General features: G+C 36.8%; 1 protein-coding gene across 3 annotated transcripts in view; it reads right to left on the bottom strand.

Annotated features, from left to right (window-relative positions):
* The window catches only part of APOOL (apolipoprotein O like), a 67627-nt gene that overhangs the window by 31025 nt on the left and 23624 nt on the right, over nucleotides 1–12978 (bottom strand). The gene's annotated exons all lie outside the window — the stretch shown is intronic.

The raw sequence follows: 12978 nt of genomic DNA, 5'->3' as shown, positions 1-12978 counted from the left end.
GGGAAAGTAAAGGAAGGGGTGATTTGAAGTACTGGGTGACTTAGGTTGCATCTTGAAATACAATTTTATTTACAGTATTTATTAAAATAATTTCCTTCCATTACAAATTCTTTGCCCCTAACTTTCCCAATGCGTTCCTCTTTTGCCTGTTTCATTCTTAGTCTAATGCCAAAAATGACCTTTGTTTTGGATATAACTTGATTTGAAATAAAAATACAGAAAAATCACTGGCTCTAAGAACAAAGTGTTCTAGTGTTCATTCAGGTACCAAAATAATTCCCAAAGATTATCCATTCAATAGACCAAATAAACAGTTTTCCAAGGAACAAATATTTTAAGAGTTTGATTCTTTAGAAGGGAAAGGAGGTTTGCTGAAATCAACAAACGACACCCAGAGGAAAGAGGTTTCTTTGGCTTACACACAAGTGTAATTGTGCAAGAACTGGAAGAACATGGGTCAAATCTAAATGTTCTCTGAAAGCAGTGCCTGTATTTCATTTTTGACACATTTAATATTTTCTGAGCAGATTAGGGAGAGCTACAGGAACAAACTAAGCAATTTCCTGCTAAAACTAGGCATTACTCTGATTTAGATTAAGATTCCAAAAATACAGAGTAAAATTAAGACTCAACACTAATCCAAGAGTTTGTTCACTGTTTTCCCTGCTTCAAGCCTCCCTCTAGTATGTCAGCATCGCAAAATGATTTATCTAGGCCTGCCTTCCCAAAAGACATCACTTTTCATTTCTTGTATTCAGTTGGTATTCACTAATAAAATAACAAGATTTCCACTCCATACCTTTGTAAGGTATCAATAAAAACAACAACAACATATTAAAACTGATGCCAGCAAGTATGCTCTCCCACATACATGGGAAATTTTGTTAATAAAGCTCTGTAGTGATTATGCGAAAGATGTCAATTGTTACAAGAATTAAAAGCTATTTATAAACCACCTGATTAGACCATACTCTCTAGGTATAAGAAAAACACTCTTAAAATATGCTAATAATTGAAAAATTTTCAACAACCTAATGTTCTCAGAGTGCAATCGTCTTACTTCACATATTGCAATAACAAATATAGACTATAAAATAAATTCGTAGGTATTGCTTGACAATTATGATCTAGTGCTCCAGAGTCTGGATTGATGAACTGCACTAAGGTCTAAAAAGTTAGTATTACTTGAAAAATGCCTAAGTATCTTCACTACATTTTCTACTCAGTAGGGCAGTGTCTATCCTTTTTGATGAGGCAGTGTGGCATAATGGGAAAAAACAAACAAAAAACAACAACAAAATAACACACATTGGTTTAGGAGTTGTACAGACCTGGTTTTGAATTCCAGTTGTGGAATACACTGTCTAAATCTGAGCAAGTTACTTAAGCCCTTAGAGTTAGGCTGCCCAATATAGTAACTACTAGCAACATATGGCTACTTAAATTTAAATTAATTATAGTAAATAAAATTTAAAACTTATTTATTTATTTACACTAGCCCCATTTCAAGTGCTCAACAGCATATTGCAGAGCACAAATACATAATAATCCCATCTTTAAAGAAAGTTCTACTGGACAGTGCTAACTTAAGAGTCTTAGCCCACATATCTGAAAAAAATGGAAATGTCTTCTTTTTTATGATTATCATGAGGATTGTATATTTAATAAAAATGGCTTGCAATTGGCAAATGGGCAATTAATTTTAGTTCCCCATTCCTTCTGATTGCTGAATAAAGATGTTAAGCAACTATACTTACTCCCCATTTTTCATCTCACATGTATTTTATGTTAATCAGGCTCTAGTAAGAACTATAATAACAATAAAAAATATCATACTTCGTGCCTCTAAACACAAAAGGCCAAGATTTTGATCAAAAGAAAACAGGCAGTTTAGCACCCTCAGGCCTGTTCAAAACACAGGTTATATTGATGAAGAAAGTATCACCATCCAAAGAGAGGCAGCTGACTGTACACAACACTGAAAATTTAGAATAGGGATGAGCAAACTGCAGCTCTGGGCTAAATCTGTTCTAGACACTGAACTAAATATATATAAAGTATTTAAAGATTTTAGAAAACAGAAATAAACAAAAAAGAATATGTGACCTCTGCATCCTGCAAAGTGTAACATACAAGGTCTGACTATAAAGTTTGTGAGCTTGTTGCAATGATGTTGCTAACCTTTTTTGATATCAGAGGGATTATTCATTATGAATTTGTACCAACTGGACAAACAGTTAACCAAGTTTACTATTTGCAAGTGATGAAAAGGCTGCATGAAAAGGTTAGAGGACCTGAACTTTTCACCAAAAATTCATGGCTCTCGCACATGACAATGCAGCAGCTCACATGGCGGAACTGTCTGTGAGGGAGGTTTTTTTTTAAATTATTTTTTTTAAATTTTATTGGGGAATATTGGCGAACAATGTCTTTCTCCAGGGCCCATCAGCTACAACTTGTTGTCCTTCAACCTAGTTGTACAGGGCGCAACTCAGCTCCAAGTCGTCACTGTTTTCAATCTTGGTTGCAGGGGGTGCAGCCCATCATCCCATGTGGGAATTGAACTAGCAACCTTGTTGTTGAGAGCTCAAGCTCTACCCAACTGAGCCATCTGGCCGCCCCTCTGGAAGGTCAGTGGCAGCTTGTTGTCTTCAATCTAGTTGTGGAGGGCACAGCTCACTGGCCCATGTGGGAATCAAATGGGCAACCCTGTTGTTTCAGAGCTTGCGCTCTAATCAACTGAGCCATCCATCCGCCCTGAGGGAGTTTTTGGCCAGTAAACAAATAACTGTCTTGGAATACCCTCCCTACTCACCTGATCTGGACCCAATGATTTCTTTCTTTACCCAAAGATAAAGGAAATATTGAAAGGAAGACATTTGGATGACATTCAGGACATCAAAGGTAATATGATGACATCTCTGATGGCCATTCCAGAAAAAGAGTTCCAAAACTGCTTTGAAGGGTGGACTAGGTTCTGACATCAGTGCATAGCTTCCCAAGGGGAGTACTTCAAAGGTGACTGTAGTGATATTCAGCAACGAGGTATGTAGCACTTTTTCTATGATGAGTTTGTGAACGTAATTGTCCGACCTCGTATGAGGTGAGGTGTGATCAAACAATACGGTGAATGTTTAAAAAAAAAGACATTATTACAGTAAAAGACACATTGCCATTAATCCCCCTCAAAATACTCCTTCTCACTTCAAACACACTTATCCCATTGTTCTTGCCACTTTCTGAAGCAGTTCTGGAAGTCCTCTTTCGTGAGTGTATTTAGTTGTGCTGTCGTGGCTTCTCCGATGTCCTGAATCATTTTGACTTTGGGGTAGAGCCAGAAATCGCACAGTGCCAAATCCGGTGAATAAGGTGAATGAGGACACACCATAATGTTTTTATTTGACAGAAATTGCCATATACCAGAAGCGATTTTTGACACGGATCATTGTCATGATGGAGGATGATTTATAGCACACTTTAAAACACACCTTCTCTCAACCATAGCTCACACTCGACTGACTGCACCGAACAAGTTGAAACTTGTCACATACTTTTACTAAGGTTTGACATGCTATTTCCCATATTAAAGATCCTTGCCTTTCTGTTGGATGACACACTTGGCAGAGCATGCATCGTATTTTGTGATCACAACGGAAAGGCTCCATATCACACATTGCTTCTGGTACAGCAAGTTCTGTCAAATAAAAACATTATGGTGTGTTCTCATCCACCTTATTCACTGGATCTGGCACCACGCGACTTCTGGCTCTTCCCCAAAGTCAAAATGACCATGAAAGGTAAACGCTTTGAATTGATTCAGGACATCAAGGCAGCCACAACAGTGCAACTAAAAACACTTGACGAAAGAAGACTTCCAGAACTGCTTCAGAAAATGACAAGAATGATGGGATAAGTGTGTTTGAAGAGAGGGAGAGTATTTTGAGGGGGATTAATGGCAATATGTCTTGTAGTATAATAATTTTTTTAATTTAAACATTCACCATATTTTGTAATCATACCTCACATCTGCTATCTTGCCCTTTACAGAAAAAAAAAGATGCCAACCCATGATTTAGAAAATCAAATAAGATATTTAAAAAGTATCAGATTGGAGGGTATTATAAAAACTCACAGGCTCATAAGGCTGATAGTTAAACAGAATTCAAATTGAGCATAGATGACTACAGTTTTTGCAAGAAGGTAAAACCTTAAATTAAAATTATTTGTAATTTCAAAATAATGACTTGTCAATTCAAAATTATAAATGACTTGTTTAAAATCAATGAGAGATAAAAACTAGCTTCCCCCAAAAGATAACAGGTTCTAGAACAGAATTCTATCATATAGAGATTTACAAATAACAAGATTGAAGATGAGGATCAGGTAACTCCCCCATAAGACTCAACCCTTCCAAGTGCTTCTGTAATCAAAATATAGTTGATTGTCATTATCTGCAGTAGTCATATTCCATAAAATAGCCATGAACACTGATTTAGGGAATACTAAACCAGTGCTCCTAGGGAAAACATAGGGTTAATTTCTTATGAGCCTCTGGTTACATTTTCATCAACTGATCAATATTTAACTTTCTTTTATATGTGTTTCTGTTTAAGGACACCTTAGTTAATATATACTATTGATTCATTAACATTGAACTCACGGCCAAGAGCACTATAAATCATGCATGAACAAAGTTTATCGAACATATATATTTTCTCCTTAGGCATGTCATAGCTTTCCTGAACTTACAAACATTAGCTAGCACTTCTGTACTATGCATAGGAGCCATTTAAAATAGCACTATCACCAAAAACAAAAACAAAAAGTGAAAAAAACATAGCACTAATTAGACCACAAAAGGGGCACCTGTTCACAGTATGAGAGCGGAAACAATAAAGCAGAGCACTGACTTGCCCAACTTCACTTGAGAACATAAACATGAGTTTTCTGTTCTTTACTAACAGAATTGAAATTTAAAGTTCTCTTCTATGAGAATTTTTGCTACCTATTTTGTAATAAAGTGCATACATTTATTAGAGTAATCTAAAATCAGTCCTAATAATTAGCTCTGTTTTAGGGATCTTAACATCACGTAGCAAAAGTTATTTTATTAAATCAAGAGTCCTGTGATAAGTATAGAACAAAATCAAAATTTTAAAAGGTAAATTCTAAAAACTAAAAGGAAAATGAAATAAACAAATCATGTAGAGGCAATGATCCACAGACAGGATTGAGGGTGAATTTATATCCAAGAAATTGACCGTCCATCCCTAATGGGCTATTCCAGGACTATCTGAGGGCGAATTTATAACCAAGAAATTGACTGTCTATCCCTAATGGGCTATTTTCAATGGGCAATGAGAATAGCAAAAACAACAAAAATGTAAAACTGTTTTAAATAATTACATTGTTGGTGGCAGTGTTGGCATTTTATTATTAAAGTGCTGCATGTGTATTGTAGAATAAGACATTTAAATATGCTGGTATTTTAAAGATTGGGGTTTTCAGTAGGGGAGAAAGATGTGATATTGAAATGAAAGCAAAATCTTCTAGTTTTGAATTTGAATAAGAATTATCAGTTGATTATCCTGTATTACCATGATACAGAAAACATAGAAGACAGAGAAATGCATAAAAGACACCATGGGAATGCGATAAGGAAATTGAAGAATTCAGAAACTCTATAGGGCAAATATCATGACCTGGTTTCTTTAATAAATAAAGGAAGAGAGATAGAGGGAGAGACTTAAAGATTTAAAATCAATAAATTGCAATGTATAAATACTATTTGGATCCAGAATAAAAAATGAACTTTAAAAAATTATGACACATTCAGTGATATTTTAACATTGACTAGATTTATTTGACATTAAGGATTTATTGTTAATAAGAGTTCCAGTTTTTTTTAAAGCAATATATACTGATATATACAGATGAAATCAATCTGGAATTTGCTTCAAAATAATCCAGGGGTTGGATAGAGATGAAACAAGATTGGCCAGGACTCAATAAATGTTGAAGTTGCATGACAGACATACACTATATTATATTTTACATATTATATTATGCTATATTATTATATTTGACATTATTCTCTGTACTTTTATAAATGTTTGAAATTTTCCATAATAAAAAAATTAAAAAGACTCCTGTGGAACTTAGGATACATCCCATTATAATCTTTCAACAGAATTTTTCAGTTGAAATGAGGATCTAGGAATACTGATAAAAGGCAAGAGCAGAACAAAGTATTCTAGTATTACCAAATTCAATATTCTACTGCTAATCTATTGTCAAGTACAAAAGTTAAATAATTAGTATGCCTCTTGTTTACTCCTTATTTTTATTCTTTCACTCAATTAACACTGTGAAGTCTTACTGTACAATTACATTAGGTGCTGAGGTTACAAACATGATTAAGATATGATCCATGTCCTTAAAGAATCACAGTCTAATAGAGAAGACAGTTATATAATACAAAAATTGTCTAGAGTAATGAACATTATAATGCATGTAGATACAGAGTGCTATAGGGGCCACCAACCTAGACCAGGCCCTTATCTGTCTGGTAAGGCAGTAGAAAGAGGACAGACTTGAGAGGTAGGACTAAATTCAAATTCTAGCTGTACTACCTACTAGTGGTATTGCTGTGGGCAAGTGATTTGATTGCATATTAATTTCCACATATGTAATATTACCTATCTCACAGGGATGAGCACAGAAAAAGGGCTAATAGATGTTAACTACATATTATCATCACTGTCATCGTCATCATCAAACTCCTAACCAATGGCCACCATTCAATTCTCATCTATTCCAACCAACTGTAATTACCACTGTCAAACCAAACTAATTCTTTTGTCAGTCAGATTACTACCTTACTCAAGTAAATAAATTGGCCGCCTTTTTCCTAGCACTGTTTAACACCAATCTATATAAGTAGTCTTATTTCCCACCACAGCCCAACTGACACTTATCCTTAGCTTCCAATTGCAATTGCAGTTAATCTGCCAGTGGTATCAGTATTTTTTTCCCCAAGTAGAATGTTAACTCCTTGGGAACACAGAAGAAATATATACTGTTGAGGAGATGAAATTAGTTTGTTGGCATTGGTGAGACCCTCTGCTAGATACGTAAATGCAAACATCAAACACGTGGGCCTGGGAAGTTCATAAGTTTATGGTTGTATATTTTATACCTTTGAAGCACCCACTGCATTTTGAATGTTAGTCTAGGTGGCAGCAAGTGCTGTGGCAGGCTAAAAGAACTGCAATGCTGCAGTAAAACACCTCTTTCATGCTTCTTGTCACCGGTCAGTCCTGCATCACATCTTGGCCTCAGCGACTTCCAACCCACAATATTTGGCCGTTGACCAATACAGTTAAAAAAAATGACTATGCTTTCTCCACTTCAAAGAAAAGGTAACCATATTTTTGACTCCTGTGGGGTAGGTACAAGCTGGCATAATGGAATATAGCTATCCAACAAGTAACCCATGCAAACAGCCAGACAGACCTTCAAATTCAGATTTGTAAGAAAATTCAATTGGCTTGCAATATTGCAAGTGTAAACTGCTTTTAAATATTTGGCTCAAGAACTTAGTGAGTCTATTTCCAGCACCTAATGAGCTGTGACAAACTGAGATTAGTCATCAAAATTCAAGACAGCCATTAGAAGCATAATGGAACTTTGCACGCTGCAGTGTCCTTTGATTTGTTCACTTGTAAAGATCTGAGAGGCAATAGTGATATAATGGAAAGAACACCAGGCTGTGAATTGGAAAAGCTGGGTTCTAGTCTGGGCTTTGCTAATAACTCACTATGTCACCTTTTATAAGTAAATTTCCTTTCCTGTGTATCACATTGCCCATTTATGAAAGGAGGCTGCACCACAAAATGTTCAAAGTTCCTTCTAATTTTCACAATGCATGATAATATAGTTCAGTGATAATTTCTGAGTGTATAATTTACTACAGATAACACATTCCCATTTCGTTTCTCTGAAAACCAGAAGGGAAATCACCAATAAACAATTATCTGTATTAAAATAATACTCTAGATGATATGGTCAGAATCACTCTTTTACCCACATTGAACATCTTGAATGTGGAGACTACAGAGGGAATGCCAAGAATTTAAAAGTAAAAGTCATTTAAACCCACATATATTAGGTTGGTGCAAAAGTAATTGCGGTTTAAAAGGTTAAAAATAATCGCAAAAACCGCAATTACTTTTGCACCAATCTAATACAATTAAAAATTACTTCCTAGCTAAATAAATGAAAGCTTCGGCCTAAAGACATTTTTTTTTTTAATAGAGATAGTGTCCGTATGTGTGAAGGAAAGGAAGCAGTTGAAAGGATAGGAGAAATGGAGAATTCTTACTAAACACAATAAATGCAGTAAAAATAATAATTAGTCTGATTAGCAACCTGTAAGTTTCAGTGTTCAGATCCAGTAACACTGCTGACTTGGGCATCGGGAAAATTGTGTTTAGTTTTAGCTCTGTTCGTGAACAACTATGTAATTTCTGGTTAGTTATGCTACCACTCTGGGCCAAAGTTTCCTTATTTTTAAAATGAAAGACCTTGAATAGATAATCTCTCAGGATCCTTAGAAGTGCACTGTCCAATATGGTAGATGGTATTCACATGTGCTATTTAAATTTATATATTTCAATTAATTAAAATAAAATTTAAAAGTCAGTTATTTCATCCCCCTAACCACATTTCAAGGCCTTAACAGATACATGCGACTCTAGTGGTTAACATACTGGACAACAGAGAAATAGATGATTTACATCACTGAAGAAAGTTTTATTGGACAGCACTGCCTTAGAGCTCCAACCCTTATGTTTTTCTTATGATTATATGGAAAAGAAGATGAGATATATGCATTCCCATGTTTATCGCAGCATTATTCACAATAGCCAAGATGTAGAAACAACCCAAACGCCCATCAATGAATGAATGATAAAAAATACATATATAATATGTTGTCATGCAGCAGCCTAACCATCTATCCCCTCGTGCCTATCCCTATAGAAAGGAGAGTCTGTGAGACTAATCCTTTCAGGGACTTTGTTTCACCTTTGTGCTTACACTTCATGTCTCTGTTTGGCCCCCAAAAGGTGGTTGGTTAGCCAATGACAGGTAAGATTCCTCAGGGGAAGAACACCCCAAGCCAGGCAGAACCGTGTGGGGACGACCAGGAGAACCCATGGGGTAGATAGTGGTGGGCACAGCCCCCCACCTTCCCCTGGCTAGGGAGAGCTTCTGCCTCTGTGGCTATATGCCTTCCCACAACCTGCTTGGGAAGTGCATCAAAGATGTGATAACAGCAGTTCTCCTTCCATTCTTATCAATAAGTTTCAGCATAAAGGATTTGTCCCTGGGGAGGCACATGCCATAATTGTTAAGACATCCTGGCACTTTTGATTCCGGCTGTTTGCAGGCAAGGGTGATTGATTTGAATCAGTTTTCTGGTATGATATATGAGACTCACAGACCGTGGAGAAAACACTACTATTTCCTTGTGTGTACATCAATAAAAGCCAGAAGGCGGCCCAATTCGGGGCTCTCAGTCCTTTGAGGCTGGGAGACCCTTGGCCCCGTTTCCTAACTTTCTTGATTTCTGTTTCTTTCTTAACCCTTCGCCGCCCCTTCTCATTCTCTAACTGCCTGTGCTGTGCTGGATGCGGCAATAATATTATACATATATAGTGAAATATTATTCAGCTATGAGAAAGGAGAATAACCTACCATTTGCAACAACATGAATGGACCCTGAGCACATTATGCTACGCGAGATAAGTCAAAGACAATTACTGTATGCTATCACTTATATGTGGAATCTAAAAAAGTAAAACCTTTAAAAATCAGACAGTAAACTGGTGGCTACCAGTGGATGAGGGGGGATAAGAGTGATGGTGTTTTAGGATAAAAACTTGTAACAAGTAGTATACGTGTCACAGAGATCTAAACAGTATAATAAATATAGAAAACAATACTGCACTATAATTATGTAATGTGATAAATAGTGTTACATTGGCAATCATATTACAATATATAAACATATCAAAGTAACAGGCTGAACACCTTAAACTTTCACAATGTTACATTTCAAATTTAATCAATAAACAGAACAGATTAAATTTTTACTTGATTTTTGCTTTCAAACACACCAATTTTAGCTCTATGTCCATCTATTCAGGGCACCTATGCTGACCTGAAGACAGCAGAAGATCTGGATGTTGTTTATGCCACTGCAGTGGAATATAATGGCATTACACTTTCAATAAAGTAAAAGGAAAATATGAAAATGAGAGATTTCATCCTACTATAGGAATAGTTCTCAAAAACTGTCTAAACCTATATATCAGAGAATAGTCTCATAAATCATAAAAACAAACCTATCATATACATTTTATTTACATTGTCCCATTCTTTACACAAACATTAGTCAAACACTATGCTAGATAGTAGGAATAAAAACATAAAAAAAGATATGCTCCTACCTCCTCCAAAACCCATCTCTGGGGAAATTCAACATCACTTTTCTAGCCTTGTCTCTGTTCACTGTTCTCCTTTAGGAATTCTTTGATGTAGCTAAACTCAAGCAGTTGTCTTTCTCCGCGTCATTACCCTCAGGAATACCCTCTCTACTAAACTTCTGGCCATTCTTAGGAACTACTAGATATGGCACTCTTCATGTAGTCTTTCCTAACCCTCTAATTAGATTTGTTTTCTCACTCTGGTTTGAACCCCATAGATTCCATTTTCCTTGAGGACAATAACTGTATCGCAGCAGTGTTATAGCCAATTTACCCCAGCCTTGTATCAAGTACATGTGTTAGTATAAATTAATGACAGAAGATCAGATCAAAGTAACCTATCTTTGAACAAATGTAAGTTGTAAGGTCTAAAATATGAAGTAATCATATTTATCCATCCTTTAGATTTTTGTTTGGCTTAAAAATCATCACCACTTTTCTAAAGTGTTAAATTTAGAGGAGGGGGTAACAATAAGATATTCAGGATAAACTCTCTGTTTATATATTATATGTCATTCCATAGGTTTAAAGTGGAAATAAGCCAGCTTTATGTTTCTCTCTAAAATTTGTTATGGTTTAAAAGACAAGGCTTATGAAATACAAACATGGTTAAATGTAGTAAGTCATCAAAAGTGCAAATAAAACCAAACTCTATTAGAGATCATTTTGCTGATTTATTTGACACAAAAACTGTCAAATCATATACTTGCTTATTTTTCCCTCAGCCCTGAAATTATATTTTTATTAAAAATAAAAACAAAAAAGTATCAACTGGGAAAAATTATAAAGCCCGTTACTTTCACTATAAACATAAGGCTGCTTACTGTGGTAGTTATCCACTATCACCCAGCGTTTCTCTAAAATAATATTCATGAAAATATTTGAAAAACAGTTTTATTCTACTTTAACAACACTATGGGGACACACGATGAGCAAGTATAATCCCAAGCTGAAATGGGGAAAGGGAAGAGAAATTCTGCAATAAAAGATATTTTTTTCCCAATAACACCAAACTTGACTAATGCTAAGATTAAAAAAATTTAAACATATACATGAACATACGTATTCCCTTAAATTCTTATGCTGTAGCCCCAACCCTTAATGTGATGGTATTAAGAGATGGGGCCTTTGGGAGTTGATTAAGTTTTGAATAAGTCATAAGGGTGGGGATTACACCATAATGGGATTAGTGTTTTTACAAGAAAAGGAAGAGCTCTCTTTCCTTCTCCAGAGCATGAACAAAGAAGACGTTACATGAACACTCAGTTTGATGGCGGAAGTCAGCAAATCAGGAAGAAAGCCCCCATCAAGAACCAAATCTGTAAGGGGGATCAAATATATGGTGACGGAAGGAGAACTGACTCTGGGTGGTGAACACACAATGGGATTTAAAGATGATGTAATACAGAATTGTACACCTGAAATCTATGTAATTTTACTAACAATTGTCACCCCAATAAATAAATTAAAAAAAAAAGAACCAAGTCTGGACTTTCTATCACTGGATTTGTCAGATTTATTATAGAGCCTCCTTTTTTTCTGTCTGCAGCCCCATGGGGGTTTATTTTTTCCCCATAACTAGAATTCTGGAGGTTAGCAATGGTGACGTCATAAGAATGGCGGCAGCGAGGTGGTCTTCTTGAGTTCTCTTCCAGAACTTACCATAAGTTGAACATCTATAACCCATCAAAGGACTCTCTGCTCATCACACAGAACAGCTAAGAGACTCATATGAGCATTGCTTGCAGGTGGGCAAACTGGTTGAGCAGGGGAAGAGGCAAGGGAGCAAAGTGGAGACGCAGCCCGCATCCATGGGTGCAGAGATGCAGGAGGTCCCAGGACAGAACAGACACCACGAAAGACAGGAGGTGGGCTCTTTTCCCACGTCCCACAGCTGATCTCTCCGCTGAGAGAGCAGCATATCCAGCTTTTGAGGCAGTAACCTCAGCTGAGACCTCCAGCTCGGCCCTAGGTCGTACAAAGAACATAAACACCACACCCGGGCCCCTCCCCCCACTCTCCCAATCTTACCCCGGCCCTTCCAAAGACTCAAGCTGGCCCCTGAACTGAGGACTAGTGTCAGATTACAGAGGAGCCCTAGAGTTCAGGATCTGGGAAGACCCAGCATACAGCTCTGACCCAGGGAAGAAGCTGGGAAGAGTGTGACACTGCTGGGCTGGGAGTGAGGACCCCCCCCATACCCAGCCCCTACCTTTTCTGGCCTGCGTAGGGCAGGGTGATTACAACTGTGGAGACACACCCAGGGGTCAGCAGCAGGCAACAGACACAGCTCTGGGCTTTCAGCAGCTCAGAAATCTCCTGACCTACACACACACACACACACACACACACACACACACACACACACACACGAAAGAAGTGCCCTAAGACTCAGGAGACCTGGGCACAGGGCTGGCTGTGTTACTCT

The sequence above is a fragment of the Rhinolophus sinicus genome, chromosome X, assembly GCF_036562045.2.
Source record: "Rhinolophus sinicus isolate RSC01 chromosome X, ASM3656204v1, whole genome shotgun sequence".
In the NCBI taxonomy this organism is placed as follows: domain Eukaryota; kingdom Metazoa; phylum Chordata; class Mammalia; order Chiroptera; family Rhinolophidae; genus Rhinolophus; species Rhinolophus sinicus.
Note: the sequence above shows the minus strand (reverse complement) of the source record. Positions and strands in the feature narration are given on the sequence as shown.